Source organism: Cricetulus griseus, unplaced genomic scaffold, assembly GCF_003668045.3.
Source record: "Cricetulus griseus strain 17A/GY unplaced genomic scaffold, alternate assembly CriGri-PICRH-1.0 unplaced_scaffold_1, whole genome shotgun sequence".
NCBI lineage: Eukaryota > Metazoa > Chordata > Mammalia > Rodentia > Cricetidae > Cricetulus > Cricetulus griseus.
Genome location: NW_023276808.1, coordinates 3260198 through 3271575, shown reverse-complemented (window position 1 = coordinate 3271575; position 11378 = coordinate 3260198). Strand labels below are relative to the sequence as shown.

At 47.2% G+C, this 11378-nt stretch overlaps 1 pseudogene; it reads right to left on the bottom strand.

The window, feature by feature from the left end:
- Window positions 1-408: 408 nt before the first annotated feature.
- Window positions 409-10726, bottom strand: LOC113838311 (annotated as a pseudogene).
- Between the last annotated feature and the right edge of the window lie 652 nt (window positions 10727-11378).

The window sequence follows — 11378 nt, the reverse complement described above, 5'->3', positions numbered from 1 at the left end:
TCCCAAAGGAGACAGACTCTCCTGCAGATCCAGGGCTGTGCTTTTTTATTGCCAGTACCTCAACAGTCCTGCCCCAGAGGTCTGTCCTCTCCCTCTGAACTCTGGCTGGCCCTTTTATAACAACAGCCCCTTTGTTCCACTTCAGGAGAGGGGCTTTGATTCCCTGTTGCACAGCTGTGTTGGTGAGCTCACCACCACTCACCAAAGTCTGTAGTCTTCCACTTTCCTCTTTCCTCTCAGCAAAGCCAAAGCACTATCAATTGTTTCCTTCTTGCTTTCCCCACTATGCTCTCCACCTCTGGTGGCAGCCAGAACCTTCCTCACTGGGCCACACCTCCCAGGCTTTTCCCAGCACACCCACCCAAGCCTCCAGGAAAGCAGAATTCTGTACATAATAACCATTTAATCTCATCTTGATGTAAAGGGTGGGGCCAGGGCTGGGTGGTGAATGTCCCTTAATGATACGGGATGTAGAGTGAGGGGTCTGGGGAGGTGTTGCAGAGCCCTGGAAACAGAAGGAGTGAGAACTAAATGCTAGGGATCTTTGAAAACCTTACTGAGGTTACCCGAGGTCCAAGTGACAAGTCCAGTGTGCATGGCAGGAAACACAGAGGCAGAAGTGCAACTTTCTCCTAAGGTACTGCTGCATCACCCATAGCCCACCGTGTCCTCCCCGGGATCTGCAGAGGCCTGAGTGCCTGGATGGGTGCATAGCATAGAGGTTCGCACAGGGACACCGCAGTCCAAGTGGGGATCTCTTAGCAGTTTTCCAGCTTCCAAGTAGGGTCTGTGGTTTCGCCAAGGCTGAAAAGTTACAGCCTACAAATCTGTCCAGCTCCAGGTTCCGCCTGGAATCTGTCCAGGTTCTTCCAGGAAGCATTCCACCCCCAGAGCCAGGCTCAGGCAGTCCTGGCGCCCACAACAAGGTGAGAGTTCCCTTGGGAGGCGAAGGTCCCAGATCTCAGACCTTGTAGTTAATGTTAGCAGGACTCTGGGGGCATCTCCTGCACACTGGGTGCCCATAGTCTCCGCTGACCTTCTCATAGTGTGGGCGGGAGACACTGTCTGCAATCTTTAGCGGTATGAGAACATCACTGGGTTCCCAGCCATAGTTGTTGCCACCTCGCTTGGGTGTGGTACTGTGCTGTGGAGAGTATTTGCGGTGCCTCCTGCGGTACTTGAGCAGCAATACCACCAAGGTGACAATGATGACGATGAAGACGATGCATCCTGATATGATTCCTGCGAATAAGGCCACTTTGTAACCCAGATTGTTCCTGGAATGCCCTGCGCTGTTGCCATCGGTGCTGGTTCCTGCAGGGAAGCAAGAACAGCCAATTACTGGGGTTCTGAGGCTCTGCCCTCTAGCTTGAAGAACGAACACTCCAAATGCAAACAAGTAATCATGGCCAATGCTCAACTCACTGGGTCCACTTGACAACAGATCACCAGATGAGGTGAAGGAGCTTCAAAGGTCCGACACTCACCAGGCCAACCACTTCCTAAAGATTAGACAGCAAATCTGGAACATCCCTAGTTTCAGCACTTCAGGATGCATCAGTAACTGAAACACCTGGTGAGCTCTACTCTTGTGACTGAGCGGGCTGAATTAATCTGCCTTAGTGGCAGAGTTAATATTGACTCACTGGGAGCAAAGACCCCAGGAATCTGTGCCCACGAGTGAATCTCACTGGTTTGGATGTGTTTAGAGGCTCCTCTGCCTCTAGGGGTTCTAAGAAAAATGCACCCCATAGACACACAGCCCCACCACACTGCTGTCCCTGGATTTGGTTACACAAAAGGGCTTGTTGAATTTCTCCCGTTTGTACCAGCTTCTATCTCTGGACGTCTTGTTGGATCATTATTCCTGGTTGATCCAGCAGGACTTGCATCTACATGAAGAAAAAGCGATTAATCATGGTACAGGCATCTCACAATGTAGCAAGCTTCAGGAGTTGCAAAGATATCTCAAGAGGCATGAACAGCAATGAACATAAGACTCTTTATGCAAAGCACTGAGAAATACAAGAATATAACCTTCCTTTTTAATCAGAATGGTAATCCTAGTTATTTGTTAGGTTTAGATTAGGAGGCCATCTGTGCAAACTATAGGGATTCTTGCATTTGACAGTCAAAGCATTCCAAATGACATTTCAATTTCACTAAACAAGTTGATTGACAGCTATACTAGTCTCTAATTAGAAGAATAATTCTTTCATTCTTCACAATAGGTTATTCTACATGAAGATGAAGGCCTTGGTTTCTCCAGATTTGAAAATGAAACAAAGCAGCATAGTCAGTGCTTACGTACTAGACACTTTGATTTTTTCAAAGAGGTGTTCTGCATTGTACACAGAAATATATGTACCTGTGGCAGCACACAGACACCCTGTCTCACTGGCCTGAACTTTTAGAGAGATCTAAATGAGAAAAACTGAGCATGTCAGCTTGCGGGACTCAACCAGTGGTTCAAAGTGCAGAAAATGGTCTGCCTTCAAAACTAACAAGAGCGGTGATGGTGAGCGCCACCCCAGGTGCCACGCTAGCTGGGGGCTGTACCAGCTCACAGTGGGGTCACAAAGCAGCAGTTGATCTTTACCTTGTCCAACTTTCATGATGATCTTCATGGCTCTTGTCTTGCACACCCCTCCTTCCTGGCTATTCAGGCCTTCCAAAGACCCATTGGATGTAGCTGATTAAAAATAAAATGGACAAAAAAATTAAAGAACAAATCAGGAAATCAATACGATTTCATGAACATGAAATGTCTGTAAACAATTCGAAAAATAAGAATTCACTCATTGTCACAAGTTTTCTGCATGTATGGGATGCTGAAAGCTGAAAAGAAATAGAAAAATAAACAAAGAAAAATGGATCCTGGAAACATTGTGACATGTAGGATACCTGCTTCTAAATTCGATTAAACACACCCTCCCATAAACACATGATTTAATATTACTCTATAGGTAAAAGGGGCAGCACCTTCCAAAATACCCACCGACTCCTGGGGGGGGGGCAAACTAGAAAGTGCAAAAAAGCAAACATGGTAATTTAAAAACTCGGTAATCATCCCCCAACTCCTGCTTCCTACACTCCAGACCTCCTGCTTAAAGAACAATGAACTGGATGCTATGCTTGTCAAACCTCCAAGTTCTGTAAACACTATCAGGGGAACCTTCTGACACCCCCTTGCTCCTTCCTCCAGCCAGGAATGTGCTGAAGTAGCATACTAGAACTCAAGTCTTCTGAGTCAGCATTCTCATCACTGTGTAAGTCCCTGCAAGCATGTGTTTTTATCAACCCCCATCAGCCGCTTCAGCCAAGTTTCCTGCTAGGGAAAACTCCAGCTGGACAGAGAGTTAGCATACCCCTTTCCCTGTCTGGGTTTTGGGACAACATGGATATAACCAGGTAGGGGCAACCACCTTGCCCCACATTGGCCAGCTGGGCTCCTTTTCCACTTTAACAATGAGGGGCAACAGGGAGTACAACCCTTCTACCAATATATTTCTGTCTGTCTAAGCTGTTCTGTCTACAGATATTGCTGTTTATCCTGAGGCCAGTGAATTCTCTAAATGGCTTTGTAATTAAAGCTGCAAAGTATGGATGCATCGTGTCAGTCTCCTGCCATTTCGCTCACTGTGTATGTATACTATGCATGTATGCTCCAATGTTTCTCACTCCCTGCAGTGTCATGTGTGTGCTTTGCATATTTGTACAGTGTAGTCGCTATTATTAGCTATGCACACTCTCTTTGCCACTCCTGTACATACACCATGCATTTTTGCATGCTCTCTTTACAGTGCATACATGGCTGGGGAAACATGGCTATACAATGACAGTAGTGATCTATGTTTTTTGGTCCTGCCTTGGGTTTTTTGGCCCTGACATTTGCTGGTGTATAAAGTGTTCTAAGCCATACTGTCTGGGTTTTCCCTCAGCAGTGAAAACGGCTCTATTTTCTGTGTCGCTAGACTTGAAAGTGAGACAGGCAAGAAGGCCACAGCATTTTCCCAAGGATCAAGCACATCCAAAGAGTTGGAGTTTTAGGGGTAAATGTGTGTATAGTAAGAAACTATATAAATTATTTTTTGTCAACATTATCTTGTTTTTTCTCCCTCCAAATTTTTGTCTATGCCTCTTGGCTATTTTTTAACTGTTTTATTTTGCTTTAATTTTTTTTTTTTTTGGTTTTTTGAAACAGGGTTTCTCTGTGTAGCTTTGGAGCCTATCCTGGCACTCCCTCTGGAGACCAGGATGGCCTTGAACTCACAGAGATCCACCTGCCTCTGCCTCCCGAGTGCTGGGATAAAGGCATGTGCCACCAATGCCCAGCATTTTGCTTTAATTTTTATCTCCATCAAAATGAGCACAGCTCACAAATGCACTTCAGATATACCCAATGAACACCTATCCCCTACTCCTGAAATAATGCCACATTATTATGACAGATGCAGGAGTTTCATTCAGGCAGCACTCCTCCACTTTACTCTTTTCCATCAGGACATAACGTGACCACCCGTACTGGCTTTTGTCTGTATGCCCCATGCTACTAAGATCTGAGCTCTGCCAGTCTGGAGTGATGGTGTCATGGTGAAGTGTACCCCTATTACATTTTGCTTTATTGAGTCCTAACTTTGAAACACAATTCTTGGAACAGAATGCACACTAAATGAATGAGTGGATGGATGGTTGGACAGACAGATGGAAGGATGGAGAGAAAAAGAATCACACAGATTTACCTATAAAACCTCATAAATGTTCCTTAAAGATGGTTTTGTCAGTAGAGATACTGAGTCCCTTCGTATAATTTACTTATTTCAATACCATAAGAATCCTGGCAGGTTTGCCCCTGCTGAGTATTTATATTTAATTAATACTGACACTACAGGGTACCAATTTTCAATTAATTTATTTTGAAAAAACAAAAAGAACAAAGCTTCTTAACAAATGATTTACCATGTTAATTGAAAGGAAACAGAAATCAATACAAACTTAGTTAGCTTATCCCAGTGCCTACAAAATAAAGAGATAGAATTATACTTACATATGATGTAATAATCTTTGTTCTTCTTAAATTCTAGACCCCAGATGTTAGGGCTGAATTCTTGAAACTTGATGGTAAATTTCACATCTTGGTGTGGTCTGGAACAGTTGAGCAGGGGGGTATTTATCTTCTTAATGATGCATCTGTCTGCTTGGTCTTTATCAACCATATAAACTTTATAATATTCATACTGGCCTACAGTTTTAGAGTCAACTTTTGGGCAAATAATATCCAATTTGTCTCCTATCTGTGGGTATAGAACCAGGCCTTGTCCAGGTAGAAATCTAAAACACATAAAAGAAAAGCCCCACAAGAATGGAGGGTCAAGAAACGTAGTGAAGAACTCACCACTGCACAGTTAGTAAACACATGCAGGGCTTTCTTGCATAGCTCTTCAATAACTTTAACCGCGTTCCTAACAGAAAGCTGGAGGCCACAGAGATTCAGCTTCTCCTTTGGTCATTTGCCTGCCATGAATATGCGCCAGTCTGTGTGTGAATAGCTGAAGGAGACAGCAAGCTTGCTGGACATTTATCATTCTCTATTCACTATTAACAAGCAAATACTTAAGCTGAAGGGACCATTATCAATCATTGTCAAGTGAAGAAGAAAAGGTGCTGGGATGTAACCAGATTGTAAATTAGACAGAATGTCCTTCCTCTTTCATGAATCTCGACAAACAAAATGGATATTTTACTATAGATTCAGAATTAAGATAGAAAGGAAGGCACAAAGTGGCAGGTGCTTGGGCATGAGAAGAGGTATGCAACTGTAATGTCTCCAGATAATTCTCACAGCAGTGTGAAATAAAAGAGATCACAGAAGCAACAGATCATCAGCCCCAAACTATGATCCAGCATGAGAACTAGGAAGAAAGTCAACAAAATGGTTCTAAAGAGAGTATTTAAAGTTTAATGATGACCTTTATCATCTGTATTCAGAAGCAGAAGAGTCCAGAACCCTTACACTCCTATTAAAACAGTCCCCAGACCCCATAGGTAAGCCCAACCCAATAACCACTGCATGAAGAAAGCCCCCCATCCTGAAGACATAGTCAGAATTTCCTAAAATGCAAAAAGACTACACAAAAGCAGATATTTCCTTTCTGGTGACTTAAACCAATCTGGGTCTCACTCTGCACCTAAGCTGAATGGAGTCCCTGGCTAACTTTGTTTAATGAATAAAGCAGAAAGCATGGAGGATCAGCACTAAAATCCAGTTCACACACACACACACACACACACACACACACACACACACACACACTACAGGGGACAGAAGGTAGTATTGGTAAACTTCCACAAGGAGTCCCTCCTGGACCGGGGCATGGCCATGGCCAAGCTGCTCCCACCTCTGTGCACTCTGGGAGAGTGCAGAGCCTATGCCCATGGCGGATGTCTTCCAGCCTCTGATCCAGAGCCTCCTGGCCTGATTATGGCACCAAGTGATGCGGCTGACTGAACCATAGTCAGGATGGACTCGCAGGGCAGTGCCAACCTTTTCAGTCCACCCACAGTGCCCGCCTGACTGGCGTCAATCCGGACCCTGCTCCCCATTTCTGGCCCTCTCTACATGCAGCACCCCTTCTCCACTTCCTGCCAACCCCCAAAACAGAGCCTCCAAATCTCGACTGCAGACATCTGGGTGGAATTTCCTTCGCTAAGTTGCAGAGCGCTCTAATATATGCTTAAAGCCCAAAATAGTGAGTAAACATAAGTCACCACTCCCTCACTAACACATAACAAACAGAAGACACTCCTCTCCAGATGCTAGACACGCATAATACTGCTTGCTCCCTCTCCTCCAGACAAGTCAATGCTTCTAATCCTTCCTGCTGCACACACAAGTATAGTGGCCACAACGAACAAAAAACATACTTATGTCGCTCTGTGGCTCTGAGAGGTTTCGTGGGAATTTCTTTAATCTACAGTTAAATATAAATATTAAATCCAGACCGGAGGAGGAGGGGCTGCCTCTAAGAGAGGCTGTGAATTCAAGTGCAAAGTGGAGAGAGGCAGCCAGGCTGGGGAAGGAGGGATGGGGCGGCCCTTCGCTAACATTGAGAAAGCAAGGGTGACTTCTGTAAGCACCCGAGCTAGCATCACCCTCAGCCACCACGGGGGCCCCAGTCTGAGTGGCAACAGCAGCGCTCAGATCACAGCCAGGCATCTTGGAGCACCAACAGGTGCCTGTAGATCCCATTTAGCTGTAGAGATGACACGCCACGGAAACAAATAAAACACTTACATTAAAACACAAAACAAAACAAAAATCTATACCAGACTACATCAAAGATGGTCGCAGTAACTTTAAGACAAGGGCCTTCTGGCAACAGGCACTTTCTGGCCATAGTTGGAAGATGAGGTAATTGCAGCAACCACGTGAGGTTCCCAAGTCCCTGGTCGCAAATCCCAAAGGATGGCTGGCATTGGGCAAGGCTGTCAGCTTTCCCAAAACGCGTTGTTAAAATGGAGCCAGCTCTCCAGACCTCCCTGAGGCTGGGACACCAGTTCCAACGCGAAGGGAAAGGCCAGCTTGCGGAGGGCCGCCTGCCTGAGTTAACACAGCCAGCGAGCTCCCCTGTGCACGTCCTCGCTGTGGAGCAGACTCCAATTCACGCCGCCTCCAGGACACTGCGGGCCCACTGTCCCCTCCCCAAAGGGACATTCCACTGTCCCAGACCCCCCCAATGTCTGTCGCTTTCCCTAGGGGTCCTAGCTCAAGTGCTTCCCAATAGCACATCATCTCTGCTGGCTCCAGATCCCGCCTGTTGATGTGTGTCTGCAGCCCCTTTAGGGCAAATTCCTCCGTTCTCCAAAAAGACAGGAGAGCCGGGAAGAGCCATCAGAAACCTTTCTCGAGGTGCCACCCGAGTCGCCAGGTTATTGGGCACCCAGGAGCACTTGAGTTTGGAGCCCCAGGTAGTGCAGCTGGTCCCCACGTAAGGAAACGTGGCAGGTTAGGGGTGGGGGACAGGCGCCTCAGGGTTTATAAACAGGCTCTGAGGCATCCTCCCGCCTGGAAAACATAGCGACCCCCCCCGGGACTGTCCCAGGCCTGGTGAGCAAAAGGATCGTGGACGCCACTTACCTGGAGTAGGAGGAATTCCAGTAGATAGGCTCTAAAACAGTCGGGCTGGAGATCACAGTTCTACAGAAACGCATCAAAAGTCCACAAAAGGACTTCCACACGGACTCCCTCCTGGACCAGGGCATGGCCATGGCCATGGCCAAGCTGCTCCCAGTTCTGCGCACTCCGGGACAAGTGCGGAGCCTATGCCCGTAGCGGATGCCTTCCAGCCTGTGATCCAGAGCCTCCTGGCCTGATTATAGCACCAAGGGTTCCGGTGGCCTGAACCAGAGTCAGGATGGACTCGCCCACCGGCAGCTCCAAGCTTTGCATACCACCTGCAGTGCCCGCCTGCCTGGCGCCAATCCCGACTCTGTTCCCCATTGCTGGTGCTCTCTCCATGTAGCTCCCCTTCTCCACTTCCTGCCACCCCCAAAAACAGAGCCTCCAAAGCTCCACTGCAGATATGTGCGTGGAATTTCCTTCGCTAAGTTGCAGAGCGCTCTAATACATAGAAAATTCTTTAGAAAGAATTTTGGGGAGCCCTGCTCCTCTGATATGCAAGCCCTTAGCAACTCTCTCTGGATCGGTAGCCACAGCTCAGAAAACTATACTATTAAAGATCAAAATAGTGAGTAAACATCAGTCACCACTCACTCACTAACACATAACAAACAGAAGACACTCCTATCCAGATGCTAGACTCGCATAATACTGCTTGCCCCCTCTCCCCCAGACAAGTCAATGCTTCTAATCCTCCCTGCTGCACACCCAAGTATAGTGTTCACAACGAACACAAAAACATACTTAGTAGCTCTGTGGCTCTGAGTGGTTTCATGGGAATTTCTTTAATCTACACTTAAATATAAATATAAAATCCAGACCGGAGGAGGAGGGGCTGCCTCTCAGAAAGGCTGTGAATTAAAGTACAAAGTGGAGAGAGGCAGGCAGGCTGAGGAAGGGGGGAGGGGCGGGCCATCGCTATCATTGCTACGGGAAGGGTGACTTCTGTAGGCACCAAAGCTAGCATCACACTCAGCCTCCACGGGGCCCCAGTCTGAGTGGCAACAGCAGTGTTCAGGTCCCAGCCAGGCTCCTAGGGGCACCAGCAGCTGCCTATACATCCCGTTTAGCTGCAAAGCTGACACGCCAAGGAAGCAAACATATCACTTACATTAAAACACAAAATAAAACAAAAATCTATACCAGACTACATCAAACAAGGCCACAATAACTTTAAAACAAGGGCCTTCTGGCAACAGGCAAAAATATCTATTTTGGGTCATTTACAAGTGAAGATTTTTTGCCCTTTCGAAGGGGAATGTGTTTGGTCAATTATGTTGGTGAATTTGAAATTTACCACTTTCAAGACAGTATCAGTTCTTTGCTTATGGGCTAATTTCTAAATCAATGCATTCATCTCTACTCTGAAGCCACTCACCATATCCTCAACTCCAATTGGGCCATTGATTTTGCTTCTAATCTCAAAGGTCTACCTTTAAGCTAAGAGCCAACCAGGATCTCCTTACTCTTCTAGGGCTGAGACCAGAATTCCCCACAGCACTTTCTGGCCATAGTTGGAACATGAGGTAATAGGCAGCACCCACTTGAGGTTCCCGAGACCCTGACCGCAGATCCCAAAGGATGGCTGGCATTTTCTAAACCCGTGTGCACCCTGGGAGCCCAGACCTAAAGTTAGTCTTAGGCCTGGCTTTCTCCCCTCCCTGTGATTTGCTAAAAGGGTGTCTGATCAATGGACTAGCGACTCCCCAAATACTATAGGCAGTGGCATTTACTGGCCAAGACTCTGAGATTTCACAAAAGGCGTCTTTAAAATGGAACCAGCACTCTGGACCGCGCAGAGGCTGGGCCACTGGTTCCTACCAGAAGGGAGAGGCCAGCTTGAGGTGGGCTAGCAGCCTGAATTCTCCCCCAAGCCAGCAAGCTCTGCCATGAACGTCTCAGCTGCCTAGTAGACTCCAATTCACTTTGGCTCCAGGACACTGCGGGGCCACTGTCCCCTCCCCAAAGGGACGACCCAGAGCCCTAGATCCCCAAGGTCTGTCGCCATTCTACTGGGCCCCAACCCGTGGCTCCCCATGCTCCCTGAGAGCACAGCATCTCTACCCAGCTCCGGAGCCCCCCAGTCGATGTGATGCGGGTCTGCAGCCCCTTTAGTGGCAACTCCCTCCGTTCTTCACAAAAGCAGAGAGGGCCTGGTAAAGCCAAGACACACCTTTCTCGAGGTGCCACCCGAGTTGCTAGAGCATCGGGCACCCAGAAGTACTTGAGTTTGGAGACCCAGGAAGAGCCCATTGGAGCAAAAGCTCTCAAGTCCCCACCTGTGGCCGCGTGGGGACTGGGGTACAGGCACCTCAGGGTCTACAAACAGGCTCCAGGACTCCTCCCAACAGGACTACACAGCAGACCCTTGGGACCGGCCCAGGGCCGGATGAGAAGAAGGGTTTGTGCCACTTACTTGTAGTTGGAGGAATTCCAGTAGATAGGCTCTAAAACTATCAGTCTGGAGATCACAGTTGGTCATAAAACCATCCAAAGTCCCCAATAGGACTTCCACAAGGAGTCCCTCATAGACTGAGCCATGGCCATGCCCATGCCCAAGCTGATCCCAGTTCTGTGCACCCCGGGATCATTTCGTAGCCTATGGCCTAACTTGCAGAGTGCACTAATACATAGAAAATCCTTTAGAACGAATTTTGGGGAGGCCTGCTCCTCCGATATGCAAGCCCAAAACAACTCTCCCTCCATTGGTGGCCACATCTCAGAAAACAATACTATTACAGACCAAAATAGTGAAAAAAACGTAAGTCACCACTCCCTCACTAACACATAACAAACAGAAGACACTCCTCTCTAGATGCTAGACACGCATAATACTGCTTCCCCCCTCTCCCCCTGACAAATCAATTCTTCTAATCCTCCCTGCTGCACACCCAAGTATAGTGGTCACAATGAACACAAAACATACTTATGTCGCTCTGTGACTCTGAGGGGTTTCATGGGAATTACTTTAATCTACTCTTAACTATAAATATTAAATCCAGACTAGAGGAGGAGGGGCTTTCTCTCAAAGACGCTGTGAATTAAAGTGCAAAGTGGAGAGAGGCAGCCAGGCTGGTGGAGGGTGGAGGGGCGGCCCATTGCTAACATTGCTAAGGGAAGAGTGAATTCTGTAGGTACCCCAAGCTAGCATAAGTAGATTGTTTTGTGTTTGCATGCTATGGAAAATACTGTTGCTTTA